The sequence below is a fragment of the Gopherus flavomarginatus genome, chromosome 6 (genome assembly GCF_025201925.1).
Source record: "Gopherus flavomarginatus isolate rGopFla2 chromosome 6, rGopFla2.mat.asm, whole genome shotgun sequence".
Taxonomy (NCBI): Eukaryota; Metazoa; Chordata; order Testudines; family Testudinidae; genus Gopherus; species Gopherus flavomarginatus.
Window position 1 is genome coordinate 27,458,380 of NC_066622.1, and position 15,766 is coordinate 27,474,145.

Below are 15,766 nucleotides of genomic sequence, written 5' to 3' on the forward strand. Positions count from 1 at the left end.
TCTTCAAGATTAAAACAAACTTCTAGTCTTATGCATTTTATTCTAAATTAAAGGAACTGGATATTGAACTCATGGTCTTTTTTGTAGTCTCAGAATCATTTAAAAAATAGAGATGTCAGAGAAGTAATTCCTTCTGGGGACACTGCATATTTCTTTCAGGGGATCAGTTGTCAGACTGTATGTACAACTGAGATGTTGGGGGAGGGGTGGAGTTGTAAACACTGCGCAGTAGTAGATCACAATGCTGCTCTGCCTTCTTACTTCTGCTCACAGTGATTTGGCTCCTCCAGTCATTCCCATGGGCAGTACTTTTGAGAGGCCACATCTGATTACTTCCTGAATCAGTTCTCATTACTCTTTTTGAGTAAGACAAACACTTGCCAGGTCCTCTGTGGAAAGCTTTAGTCTAAGGTCACTTCACAAGGTGAGGGCTTAGTTTTTGCACAGTTTTACACTCAGTTTGCAATCCTCTAGTGCGGATGCAGTTATACCAATATAAAGGTATTTCAAAACATGCTATAATGATATAAAAATGTCTTTATACTGCTATAACTGTGTCCACAGTATGAGGTTGCACAACTTTACTCAAATCATTATCATTTTTTTCAATGAATTTACTTAAATTCGGACAAAAAATTGTGTGCAGACAGACTTTTAGATACTGAGCGCTGCCAAATACTACATAGTTAGACATGAGGTGGGATAATTTGGGTTTACCAAACATGGAATGACTTCTGAACGACTGTCAATATATCATTATATCTTTATTTAGAACTTGTCTGCCCTGTGCCTTAGTCTGCACCAGATGGGTGTAAATTTTAGTCAGCACAAATGTGTCATGTGCTAACTGGCCTATGTGGACGCTGCTGGTGCACAATAAAAGTTCCCTAGTGTGTGTTTAATATAGTCCTCTTTCCAACAGTACTACGGTAAGGAGAACTACGGAACTTTTAGGGTGCACCAGCAGAGTCCACATGGGTCAGTTAATGCATAACACTGTAAGGCAGATTAAAATTCACACCCTCTGATGTGGACTAAAGCCTGCTGTAGAAAAGCCCTTACATACATTTAAGACTTTCTGGGGTATATTCTGTTCTCACACACATGTGAGAACTGTTACTGAAGACATGTGCTCATGTGTCTGAAGACAGAACTGTGCTGTCAAATATGAGGCAACCCAACTATATTATATTGTTTATGGAGGTTTTCTTTTTCATATTAACCCTATGGTTTTCATATGTTTCATTTAAGTAACATGCAATCAAAGAGAGATGGAAAAAGAGTCCAGAGATCACACATATCCAAAGTATGAGCTATACAGTGAACCGAACCACAGTGGGACTTGTTAACAACCAGAAGACAAGTGTTCAAAAATTCAAAACTTACAAGTAGAAACAAAAGTGTATATCTCAAACAAAGTTTCCAATAGCCATGCAAGGAAGAAGAGCAGAAACCTCCCTCAGCAGCAGGGAACGCAAGATAAGAGCTGGGCGGAATTTTTTTGACTAATTTTTTTTCAATAAAAAAATGAAGATTTAGGTCCACTAAAGCATTTTGCTGATTTTTGTAGAATTCACTGAATTCTTTCAGTTGCAAAAAGAACCCTAGAATTCTGAAATTTGAACAGGGAACATTTTTACTTTTGGATTCAAAATGACTTTTGAATTTTACTTCAATTGTATTAAAATATTTAAAAAAGTAAAAACTTGAAAATGAAATGAATAAATGATAATAAAATATTTAATCTGACTCAAAATGGAATTTTTTCACCATTTTCAGTTCACCAAAAAATTAAAAAAGTTTTGTGTTAGGTCAACCTGAAATTAATTGCTTTTATATACTCTTTGATATGGCCACCAAAAAACCAAGTTACTCACACATTTCTCCTTGCCATGCAGATATTGTAAACCCTTAGATACTACTATAATTACTGTGCTAGACAAAACACAAACTTTTATTGACTTCCATAGGGCCAGCATATGACCTGAAATGCTCAATCCAACAAACACTTGTGCAAGTATATAACTTTGCATATTTGACTAGTTGCAAAGACACTATCGTATGAGCAAGGTTACATATCTGTGTAAGTATTTGCAGGATTGGGGCCTAATACAGCAAGATGGATAGATAGATTATAGAGTAGTTAATAATACTACTCTTCGATATATTTAGAACTTCACAAACTATCTACTCTGTTCTAGTTCCCTTCTACTTTTAGTATTTAGCATCTCCCTAAGAGTAGTTTTTACATACTGAAAGCAAGGCTTGGGGTCAATTCACCTCTTTAAATATCTCTTTACAAAATGTAATTCATCCATATATTTTCTTTTTCTACTAAATTTAACCTGTCTTTACTTTTGTGTCTGACACTCTCTGTTGAAATATAAAATACCTATTGAAGTCATTGAAGTCTGGAGCCAAACCCATTTGCAAGGTTATTCATACTGTAATACACTGAAACAAATTAGTAAAATACATACTAGGAAAGATGGAAACTAGGAATTCTACCAAATTAGCTTCATTTCAGAGCATGCAAGAAAGAGCTAGATTTAAACTGGGCACTGTTAATCCAGTTTTCGGCAACCACAAAACGTGTGGTGATGTTATTTAATGAATTAACACCTGCAAAATGAAGGATATATGCTGCAATTTTTTAAAAAACCATTTTGAATAGTACACTGGACTTCTTCTTAATCATCTTTTAAATTAAAAACCTCTCTCACAAGAGCTCATATTTTTGAATAAAATAGGTAACCACTTCCTTTGGTAATTACAATGACCTTTATCTTAATCAGTGTCTTTTTGAATAAAATAGGTAACCACTTCCTTTGGTAATTATAATGACCTTTATCTTAATCAGTGTCTTTTATTTGAGGTTTGGCCAAACTGTTTTAATACTTGATGATTCATGAACAATGTGTGAGGTGTTCTGCTTGAAGATTTTTAAGTCACTTTTTTTGCTGCCAAGTATAAAACTATTTATATGTGCCCTTATTAAGCTCTATGCTTTGATTTTTTTTTCCTGAGAAGTCCCCTATGGGTTAGGAAACATCTGCATTTAACATGACTTGCCATGTGATTATAAAGCCAGTGCAGCAATCTGATTTAAGAGGGAGGGAGTGGTGTCTTAACAACTGAAAATCTCTGGTCTAAGATGATGGGAACTGAGTAGATACATGCTTCATCAGGATAATGGCTAGTAGTGGAGGAGAGTAAACTACTGAAACAGTACCCTGTGATGTGCCAGTATATTGCAGGGAACTGTTGCCTGAATCCCCAATGGAAAAGTACTGTAGCAAATAATATATTTTGTGACCTAATTCCAAAGACTAGAGTGGCAGAAATAATTTCTCGCTGGCCAAAGTATTCAGGCATGAAAGGTAAACAATCAGGAAAAGAAAGAAAATTTCTAATTTAAAAATTTATCATAGGTCTGTTGTGTTCACACCCTTATGGACAAACACTACAGAATTTAATATGAAATCATTATATTTCTATAGAAATTTGATAGGGATTTATGGGAACTACGCTAAGCATCAAGGATCTGATTCAAAAGTCCATCTTTGTTCTCCAAAGCATTTAGGCACATGCTTAACGCTAGGCATATATTTAAGTCCCACTGAACTCAATGGGACTTTAGCCTGAACTTAAGTTAAGCTTGTGCCTAAATGGTTTGATGAATAAATATGGGCTTAAGTATGTGTATAAATGCTTTAATGACCTGGGATCCTATAGAAGTTACCAAACAATGAGATTTTATAGACATATAAATATGCAGTTATATTGAGCCATCATATATCATTCTAAACTATCCTATAAGCTTTTTTTTTTTTTTTTAAATTATTTTCTATCTTATGTAAGACTTTTCCATACGGGTTTTTAAGTTACTAGGAATCTCAGACATTACAGACATACTGTAGTAGTTCTCTGGAGAGCTGGGTTATTGTTGTCAGTTCTCTAAGGTTCTGGACATAACCATTAAAAATAATTTATGGTCTTATGCAATTCCTATTACACTCAATGGAAAGACCCTCACTGTTGTACTGGGAACTCATATAGCACTGAAATTTTCCATGATGCTTAACAAACAGAGGGCTAGGAGCTGAGGACTTTACTCAGTCACTGACCCAAGTAGGGAGTTATTGCTTGGTGTGCAGAGAGCTTGCCCAGGAGGCACCAACCTTTAAAACAGCACAGACTATTTCAGCCACTACTCCCTCAAATGTGGCCTGCCTGCTCTGTGGGCTTGTGCACATGGTCGTGGCACACAGCCTCTCTCCTCCTTGATCCCTTTGAGTGATATGTTCCTGCAATGGGGGACTAGTTCCTTCACTTCCCCAAATGGAGGCACTGTGGCAGGCTCTTGCATTGTGCCATAAAAGTAAGTGGAGACCCCTTGAGTCCCTCTTCTCTCCATCTAATGGCAAACTTCAATGGTAGTTCTTCCAAGTATAGGCTGAGGGAAAAGCCACAATGTAGGGCTCTCAGCATTTGGGTCACAGATGAGATAATTCTCCTGCCCTGAAGTGCCTACAGTCTACATAAGACAGGACAAACACAAGACAAGCCCAGAGAAAACAGTTCCGGAAAAGGTGAGTATGAGGATTATTAACAATGAGAAGAAGGTAGAAGGGATTGTTTGAAGAGGGATTTCATACCCTTAAGTCTGGAAAAAATACCTTCCTGTTCCACCCATTTACATTAAATCATGCAAGAGGACTAAGCTAGGGTAACCGGAGAGCAAGTGCAAAAAATCGGGACAGAAGGCGGGGGGTAATGGGAGCCTATATAAGAAAAAGCCCCAAATATCAGGACTGTCCCTATAAAATCGGGACATCTGGTCACCCTAGACTGAGCATTCTGTTAATATGCACTTCACAGCCCTGAAACACTGCGCCTAGGGATGTGAGTGTGACGCTGCATCCCTTCTCCATTTAAATCTCTGCTATCTGGCTTTTAAGCCATTTATTTCATTTGCATTTTCTCCTAGCTATATGATCCTGATTTGTCTCTTGCAGTACTTGTGCCTTGTGTCCTGCATTTATATTGTGACTTTGAAATATATTTTATTGAGTTCTGCTGGACCCTGGATTTGTAGAGCACTTGGAGATGTTCAGTCATAAAAGGTGCTTGAAAAGGAAACTCCTAGGATTAAGATTAAGAGAATGTGACTTCTTTATTTTCTGACAAACGAAAAAGAACTTCCCTTTGAAAAGAAAGACATACACATAAAGTCTATTATTTAACATGTTAATCCAGAAGTTCTTAGGTTATGGTTGGCAATGAAGACCAGTTATTTCTGACTGATCATTCATGCCAGCTGGCAGTGAGAAACTGCCATACTGTAACATTTCCAGCCATATTGCAAAAGCTGACAAGAGTAGCCATGTTACTTAAAATGGTGCATGTGTGTGGAGAGAATGGGGCGGGGGAGAGAAGAGCAGGAAATGTACAACTTTAATTTTTCAAGCAAGAAAATAGTAAGGGCAAATAGATGTGTCCTATACAGTAAGATTCCTCTGTCTAAGTAATGCAACAAAATCATTTTTATGCCATACCTATGTTCAAGGATTCTGCCAACTCAAAGACATACATATGTGTGTGTTTTACAAATAGTACAGAAAATGTCTAAACTGATGACATGGAAAATACGAAAATAGTACAGGGGAAAGTGGAACCAAAGAAACAGAACACAGCTTTATGTCACATGCCTACCGAGACTGGGTGAACAGTACATTGTTTTAGATCATATCAGCTGGATCACAGTTGATTATTAAAGTGACATGTATTTGATTCATTTCACTGAAAAAAAACCCCTAGGTTTACAATTTTATTTGTATTCTCAGGACCTTATTTGGGATTATATAAAATTGACAGCTGCTTATAATTATTTTGGGTTTCAGTTGAAATAATTAAAAACATCTGCCTTTATCTTAACACTACCAGACTTAAACCCACAAGCTTCGTTTTACCTAACTTCAAAGCTGAAAGCAAAGAATAAAAGAAACCTTTGCATATTACTAACAAATTTCCAGTGATTCATTTATATGTACAACCAGTTATTCGAACAGCCTGCAAACCTTTAATTATCTTTTAAATATATGTAATTTAGAACTGCTAATTAGATAGCAATTTAATGCTCTCACGGGGATTCAGATGCCATCTTTTTAAAAATGTAAACTCCAATAGGAATAATCATTGGCATTCAAGTGATTGAATTTTTCAGTTATTTAAATGAACACGAGGCATTTACACTGTTCATATTATTTAAATATTCTGCTGTCAGCTGCAGCTGTAGAGTTTTACGGACTCTGAATAAAGCAAGGGTAAGTGTAGGTTATCTTACGTTCCAGGAGGGACTCCCCAGAGAGGAATGAGATTTGCTGCTTATGAAAGGCTAACACTGCTTAAGTGGGGCATTAATGTTTCCTCTGAGACTTGGATTTCTCTGTTTTCTATATTTGGAGAAACAAATTTTCCCAGAATTTACAGCTCTGAAAGACTTAATACTAGTTTAGCAATCTTTAAATACACAGGTCTTTTAGCTAGATACAATATATCATGGCATTTAATGTTTTAATTTCAACTCATTGACTTACTCTGGTAGCCAAACTGCCAACATATTTAGGTGAGGGGTTTATAGTGCATGTATAGCCTTTGTTTCCTAAATATACCTTCCCCTATTAGGACCAATCTTTAAAATAAATTACATAAAGATGTGCATCATTTTGAGGAAAGCAATTTATCAATTAGACTACATATTGCAATGATAGAAAACATTATTTATGTATAGCCATTCCAAATACCATCATTGCTAGCATTCCTGAGCTAAAGCTAAGAGTGAGTTTCAGTTCCCCCTTGAGAATAAAACAGTTTGATTTAAACTTAGACATGTTATAAAATCCTTAGTCAAAACCGAGTAAGAAACTGAAACTCTGGTACAGCACTATTTAAATTCTAAATCATTATGGATTATATAGGATTTATCTATGAGCCATGACACATTCATAATCTCAAATTTAGCAAAAATTAAAAGGCAGAATATTATGCTTCTCAATTCAATACTGTATGTAGTCATCTGTGAAAAACAGAGAAATTAAGAGGCTCTCCTCCCCCAAATGAAATTTTGTTAGTGTATTCCATCCCATAAAGCACAATTCATTCCTTTTGTGAACAACAGCCCAGATTCTGATGTCAGTTACAAGGGAAAAGAGCCAGAGATTCTATGCAGTCCACTAGGGACTTCACTACTAGTGATCAAATTTCCATGGAAGGTGCTCAGATATTGTGGTGATGGGCAGCAATACAAATCCCTAAAATAGACAGATAAGACAGTTACACAGGTATAAGCCCAGGGTAATGGTATCCATTACAAATTAAATGACCTTCCTGAATTTCTCTGTAACCCCTCCATCTTCTCTTCAAGAACCATTTCACCTGTGACTCTATAAAAACTGGCTAACTAGTAATGGCTAGGCTGAGGGATAATCAGGTATAGTTGAGGTGTATATTTATAATTTTTATAAAAAATGTATATAATTCGATTGTAATCCTCTCTCCAGCTCTTAGTACGTCAATTGTCTTCATACACTAAGCTCTTCAGGATAAGTACTATGTCTTCCTGTGTGTTGACAGTGTGTAGCACAATGGAGGTGCTCATAGAATATCAATAAAAATAACAATATAAAGGCATCAGTGTAAATGGGATAGAAATCTTTCCTCGGGTGTGCATATTTCAAGAATCCGTAAGGACTATAGTAAGTCAATTAACACTGTCTTAAAAATCCTAAATAAAAGGAGCAAAATCAAATGTATTTATTGTTAAATCAATGATTCCTAGGTTTATACAAATATGAAATTGTTAATGACTAAACAGAAGTAAAATAATTTTGTTATGCAAAGTAAAATTCTGCACTAATTAGAAAAAATAAGGATTTGTAAGGGAAATGACAGACAGCAGTGATCTTATAGAGATGCCCAAATAAAAAACAAACTAACAAAACAGATAAGATCTACTTTTGGTCTCATTTACACAAGTAAAACTCCAATAAAGTCAATGAAGTTACTCCTGATTTAAATTGGTCTATATCAGATTTGGAGAGTTATCCCCATCAATAACTAGTAATGCCTTACACATATGTGGAACTTTCATCCAGAAGACTCCCAAACACTTTACCCTTGGGGGTCTCTCTCCCCCCCCCCCCCGACCCCAGTAGATAAGGCGCTGCTGCACCCGCAAGTGAAATGAAGCTATACAATGTTCGTAAAACTGTACAGCAGTTCTGGGAGGGGAAGAGATTATTTCGCCCAATGAAGCTTCCAATTGTCTATGAATATCACCTTGTATATTACATATGAATGTATAGATCAAATATCACAGTGTGTATGAGCTTTACACACACATAGGGCAGGGGCCATCTTTTTGCTATGTGTTTGTACAGTGCCTAGCACTACTGAAATATAAATAACAAATAATAATAGTAGACTCTCTCCCAGCCCTGAAAAACTTGAAATTTATATCAAAGAATAATGACACTAGACCATTATGAGAATAAGAATGAAGAATGGGAACAGAACAAAGCCAAGAAAAGGATATTATTTGCTAAGGAAAGCAGATGATACAATTTGTTTAGTTTCATATGGTTGTCTTTTATGGATTTTTTTGTTTGTTTGTTTGTTTTTTAACATGTTGTCCTTTTCAGCTCAGAACAGAGATTAGTGGCAGAAAGAGGTGTGAAAGAAGTAAATTTCAGGAGGACAAAGAAGCTACTCTCGATACATTACTATACTGTATTCTGCTGTGTTTGCATCAAACCTATATACAGTACACAACAAAATTTCATGCAGAGTGCAGTAGTATCTTGATTTTCCTAAAACTGTGACTCAATTTCCAGTCTGCAAAAGTGGTTTCCCTTTAGTTTGATTCTGAATGTTATTTGCTTTTCTTTGCAAAATGTATCAAGTCCTTACAAATATATACAGTATTCTACAAGAATAATTTAAAACACTGAAGTCTCACTACTGTAAGCTCTAGTGTGTTGGACCATTTTGGTAGTTTTTTTTTTTTTTTTTAACAGGGACATTTTTTTCTCAGCATAGAAGTACTCACTATTTATTTTTTCCATACTACAGTACAAAAGCTGCTCTCAAATATATCAGAAAAAGGAAACATAATTTTTTTTCCTATGCCTTATAAAACAAATCCAGTAGATACTTGTTTCTGCATTCTAATACTCTATTTTTAAGTCAAGAGAAACACATTAAATATCAGTTTTAGCTTTCTCTTTTTTACATAAATGTAACATACTAAAAACAGGTGTGATTCAAAGTTGCATTCATATCTGTTTCAAATAAGGAAAGAATTGGTACTGCCTATTCCCAGTGCCCATGAGGCCCACACTGCAAAAGTACTGAACTTGGCAGTGCTAGGGTGCCACCTAATGGCAATTCTTCCTCAATTCATCACTGGTTTATAACCACAGGGGAACTGGAAAGTGCATTTTTCTGACTCGGTGTTCAGAAAACAAATGATTATGAAATGGATAGAAAATGGATAGAAAACTAGCAACAAGATGTTGAATTTTAACACTACACACAGGCACATTCTCAATAAGAACTACGCAGAGCAGAAGATTAGAAAATCTATTACTAATTACATTGTCCCTTTACTATACTGCCCTCTTCTAAGGCAATGTCTCCTGGTATTCCTAGTGTGGGTGCACTGGCTATGAAAGACCTGGTTTAGTGTGACAGAGCTAATGACAACAAATGTAACCAAAGAGAAAAATATTCATCACAGGAAGAGAATGAAAAGTAAGAGGTGGTCTCAAGAGACGTGGGATAGGAAGGGGAAAAAAATGAAAAACTGTTTCTCAGAGCTACAACTGGACTATTCAACTCTTATTAACCTTTTGGTGGAAAAATGTAACTAAACACAGGTACAGTCCTCCTGGAACAGTCCACTGACCTCCCCTGCATGACCACAATGGTCTGTAAAAACATCCTTGCAGCACTAGAGGTCAGAAACCAGTTTCTTTTCCTGCAGGGTGCCAAGCAATGATTGTTCCCACTAACAGTCTACACAAAAAATTCCACTTATCTTAAATGAAAGTAAAGTTTATTCAACAAATGGGAGAAAAAGAGAAAATCACCACCACAACAAACAATAAAAAACAGTTTGCAAAATATAAACCCAACTTGACCAATCATGTAGCTAACTAGTATTGTAGCTAGCAAGGCTCCAAGCTGAATGGCAAAAGATACTGATTAAATAAGATAAAATCCTTACATATTGCAAACCTCCTTCTCCTCCCCGCACCCAGCTGTTACTAGCCTGCCTATCTTTTCAGCACCCGCAAAGGGAGTTTCTCAAGAAACAGTATGCCTCTCTTTCCCATGTCACTCCAGAATTCAACAGCTATGGCTCATTGGAGTTAGCCACTCAGGAGTCTATGAGTATAGTAGCATTACATCATCTCAGACAAAACTAATGATAATCTAAACCAGTTTGAATCCAGCTGGTACAACGTATGATTGGAGGTAACCCCAAATTATGCAGAAGTTTTAGCTAATAGCCTCTGTTAACTATTTAATTCCAATCCTGCATGCATGTCCGAATCTTGATTGCCATGAAGTTAAAGGGAGTTTCCTCATCGGCTTTAATGGAACCTGGATTTGGCCCACAATAATTGTAATTTTCTTATAAAAAGAATTACATCCATAATGGCCCAGTCCAGCCATCATTGCATAAACAAAAGCCCCACTGCAGTCAATGAAAGCTTGTCAATATGCAGTGATTAGAGGATGCCGATTTTAAAAAAGATTCTTCCAAAAACTGAAAGGAAGATAGACTGAACGTACTGTATTGAGCTCACTCCAGCTGACAGCTTTCGGGCACACTTCCCAACATTTTGATTTTATAAAGAAGGAAGATTGTATAGGTAATGAGATAAATACACCCAGGATGTACAGCAGTGAGAGGGGTGTTGATGGTAATGTATTCATTTCTCCCATTAAAAAATACTGCCACAACTTAACACAAAAAGGTGGGTAACACCATTTGCCAGACTAATTTACATTAGGCTCTCTTGTTGGATTTCATTACAATTTGTTCCTTAAAAATCTACTGCATAAAGAATGGGTAATACATAATTTATAATACAGTGTTTGAAGTCAGTACTTTGCAGGAGGAGGATGGGAAGGTGGTGTGTGGGTGTACATGTTTTAAAACTCTTGTAGGGGGGCTTTAAAATATACAAATGTACTGTGTGAAAATACAGGCCACAAAGTGCATTCCATGGGACAAAAAAATGATCTTCAGAAGTTTATTTAAGAACCAAGGATGAAGTGATGGTTATCTAGAGCGGGTGCTGAACCCTATCAAACAGAAAATCTCACCTCACCTCCCTCCATTTTTAGAACATCTTTTCAATTAAAGGAGCCGATGCCATATCCAAGAAAATGAATCACACCTTCAACAAAATATTCACCTCAATACACAAAGAAAAGGGAAATACTGACTGTGTTAAGTTCCAAAAAAGGAACACCCCTGCCTCCCCCTGACCTCTAAAAAGTGGATAAGAACAGAATACCAATTATTTCAGCACTGTACCAACAGCAAACAATTAGTAACACACATGTAACAGAAATGCTTAAATAGTTAGTTAGTGCCTTCTTATTTTCTTTCCTCCAAATCTACACATGTAGAAAATAAAGAAATTTAAATTCATTTAATAAAAGTATTTAACCTAAGAGTTTTTTTTCTCATTTTACTTTCTCTTTTATTTTCCCCTTTCTAGTCTCTCTCTCTTCCACTCATTCCATCCATGTATCTCCACATAGGGTTTTGGGGTTTGGTTTTGTTTTTTTAAATTTCTGCCTAGTAATTCCTCCTCCCTTGCCTCTTTCACCATAAGTACTTTCACTGACACCTTTACCTTCTGTTGCAAGGCTCCAGAGAAGATGTGGACTAATATGGTGACACTTAGGGTTTGTCTACAGAGCAGGGTAAAGCAGACAACGGAGGTGCGACTTCTAAAGCGCACTAATGTGCTGCGCATTGTTTGGTCCATACAGACTTGCTAGTTTGTATTAAAGGTTCCCTGTTGCACTTTACTATAGTGTGGTACTACGTTAAAGAGCACTAGGAAACTTTACTACGCACATGGACCAATTAATGCTTAGCACATCAGTGTGCTTTAGAAACCACACCCTCTACTGCACATTATCCCACCATGTAGAGAAGCCCTAAGAAAGATGGGAACCAAGGACAGGTGGGAAGTAGGTCACTGCTCTCACACTCCCTCCTCCCACATCATCTTATCATCTTCAGTGCAGAGTTAAGCTGAGGGTGGGAGGACGTGATGACACCAAGAGAGCTGTCTTATCCCAGATCAGTACATTCATGGCTTTGACCCCCATCCACTCCCTCTTTGCAATGAGATACGTACACTAGAGAGTGGGTAGTGGAGGTGGTGAGTGGGGAGAGGAGATAATGCTAAAAACATTCATTAACCCACAGCTTGTCTGTTGTAATGTTCTCTAGTCCAAAAATGAAAAATCTGCCAGAGTGCCATGGAATGTGTGGGACAGCTGACAACACAGTATGTGCATAGCTGTTTCACATTATAGAAGTAGCTGAGTGAAATCCTGGGAGTTCTGCCCTTTACTTCAGTAGGGCCAAGATTTCACCCTCAGTCTACACGTGTTAGACAGGAGATCATCATCATTATAACTAATCTATATTGCAGCATTGCCCAAAGACCCCAGTGAGGTTCATTGCCCTATTATACTAAGTGCTATACATACATACAGAAAAATGCAATCACCGCCTCAAATAGCTTATGGTGTCATTCGAGACAAATATTCAACAAGGGTAATGAACAAAGGGAGGAAATGGGTGGAGGGAGGACACAGACAATGATAAGATGATCATGCGGTTATATAGGTCAGCTATGTGCAGAACTTGATAGTTGCAAATTGTTTGAATTTAAAAAAAATATCAACTACCCTGACTGTCATCCAACCTAACCACTATTATTTGGCTGATTTCTAGAGAGAGAGGGCTGGACCACAGAAGTAAAGTATGCAAACCTCTTATTATAGGATAGAACAGAATTCTTTGGTTCATTGTTACATGTGTATGTGAAATTCTATCAGTTCAACTCCAATAACGAGGAACAAGATCTGTGCTTTATCACTGTACTAGCATTCCTGGCTAAATTCAAACGTGTTCTTGCAACTTCCTCAGTTAATATGGTTTGTTAACTAAAAACAGGTGGAAAAGGAAGATGTACAGGAACAATACAGAAGAAACTCTGTTTATCCAAAATACACGGAAGAAAATGGTTAAAGACCAATTCACGTACATCAAGCTACGAGCCCTTTAATGCAGCCAAGGCCAATGAAACCAATTAAGTGTTAGTTGCACATATTAAAGTTGCCTCCCAGGCAGAGTTCACATTCATGCTCAAACCCTTCAAGATTTTTAAAAACAAGATTGAAACCAAAAAACAAACATTGAAGCGAAATTTTGTCATGGATCAAAAACTGGCTAAGAGTCAGGGAACAAAAAATAGGAATAAAGAGTTTTCATCTTGGTGAACAGCAGGCAACCTCATGGGTCCAGACTATGTTTGATGCTGTTTTATATATTTATTAGCAATCTGGAAATTGGGTGAGCACGGAGGTAGCAACATCTGCAGATGAGACAAAGTTATTTGGGTTAGTCAAGTGCATAGAAGACTAAAGTACTTCAGGAAGATCTTATTAAGCTAGGTAAATGGAGAGCACAATGACAGATGACATTTAACGTTGGTAAGTGTAAGATAATGCATGCTGGAGGAGAAAAATGAAATTGTATATGTATCTTACAAGTAGAGCCCTGTGCGAATACATAAAGGTGTATCCGGCAGCCGATCCACAAAAACTGTCTGCAGGTAGATGCATCCGCGGATGTGGATATTCGTGGATATCTGCAGATTTGCAGGGCTCTAAATAGCTCCAAAGGACACTGTGCAGCAGTGATGCAGGGATGTGTCAAGTCCCCAACTGCCCCCTGGCTCCACTTCCCCCCAGAGACCTCCTGCCCTGCCACCTGCTCTGACCCTGCCATACATCCTTTCTCGCTCCAGGCAGGAGGCTACAATTCTGGGTCCTTCTATGCAGTCCTGCTCTTCCTGTGATGGGACACCCCTACGCAGTTACGGAGGCTCTAACACATGCAGTTATTGCTGCCTGCTCATTTAAAGAACAACCCCACCTTCAAAACTGTGCTTGGCTCATTCCCTTTTGGGAGTTATAGTTTACCTCCTTCCTCAGAGCAAGCTGGGGACTACAACTCCCAGAATGCCCAGCAGGCTGGGTAACAGCTGCTCCTTTCAGGTGAGTGTGTGCTGCAGAGCCCCATGCAGATACTGCGTTGAGAGCCACAAAAATAGTCTATGGAAATCCGCATCCACAGATAGCCACAGATACCTGCAGATTTTCAGGGCTCTACTTACAAGGTTCTAAATTAACTATATCAACTCAGAAAAGGGACCTGGTCAACCCTGCGAACAGCTCAATAAAGATTCTGCTCAGTGTGCAAACGCAGTCAAAAAAAGCAAACAAGATGTAAAAATGGGTAAAGGCAAGGATGAGGAATAACACTGAAAAAATGATAACGCCATTATGTAAATCAATGAGGCAGCCTCATCTGAAATACTTGCCATTGCATCTCCAAAACAAATATTGCAGAATCAGAGGAGGTTCAGGGAAGGGCAACAAGAATGAGTAGGAGGATAGAAAAACTCTTGTATGAAGAGAGATTGAAAAGATTAGGACTGTTTCATTTAGCAAGGAGTCAAACGTGAGAAGATATGATCAAAGTATATAAAATAATGAATGGTATGGAGAAGGTTGATCAGGAGCTCAGTTCTCTCTCGTGAGGGAAAAAGGGTATTCAATTAAATTTAAAAGGTGGCAAATTAAAAACTGATAAAAGGTTTTTATCACACAAGAAAAGGTTTTCTTCCAACACAAAGTGTAAGTAAACTGTGGAACTCATCGCTGCTGGACACCATTTAGGCTAGTAAGATTAAAAAAGGATTAGACAGTTATATGAATAGGAAGAATATTCAGTTATAATAGTTAATATCAACAAAATCTTGGAAAGATATAAAATCTTATACTTCACAATTGAAGACAATCTCTAGATCTACTAAGGATTAAGATGAGAAATGCCTGGGGGTGAGGGTGGGGCAGGTTACAAGACTTCTGCCCACTGTGGGGTTTCTTGCACCTTCTTTTGGATCATCTAGTGCTGCAAATTGTTGAAGACAAGATACTGGACTAGATAGACCATGGTACTGACCCACTATAGCAATCCCTGTGTTTACATATATGGTACACACACGCACTATCTTGCCACAGATACACTACAAATTTGAACAACAGATGGAAGTACAAGGTACTTTTAACAGAAAGAGAAATCCTCCTTACTGTATAAAAAAAATGTAATGAGCAAATTTCTGTTAGGGTGCCTTTAAAGATACTATAACGTGCATCTTGCTCCATGCTTAGTTCTCCACTTCTATCCAAAAGCTGCTGAGAAAAAAGCTATTCCATTCACCCATGTAAGTTCCAGAGCTGATCTTTTCATTTGCTTTCCTCCAGTCAAATAATAAATAAGGAAACAATCAACTCAAATACAAATGTTAATTGAGTGTGTAATTCGTAATCCAAATGTTAGACAGACAAAATGTTTGTGCTGACTGACAATGCAGGA

At 37.4% G+C, this 15,766-nt stretch overlaps 1 protein-coding gene across 1 annotated transcript in view; it reads right to left on the reverse strand.

The window, feature by feature from the left end:
* The window catches only part of CACNA2D3 (calcium voltage-gated channel auxiliary subunit alpha2delta 3), a 689,427-nt gene that overhangs the window by 156,059 nt on the left and 517,602 nt on the right, over nucleotides 1-15,766 (reverse strand). The gene's annotated exons all lie outside the window — the stretch shown is intronic.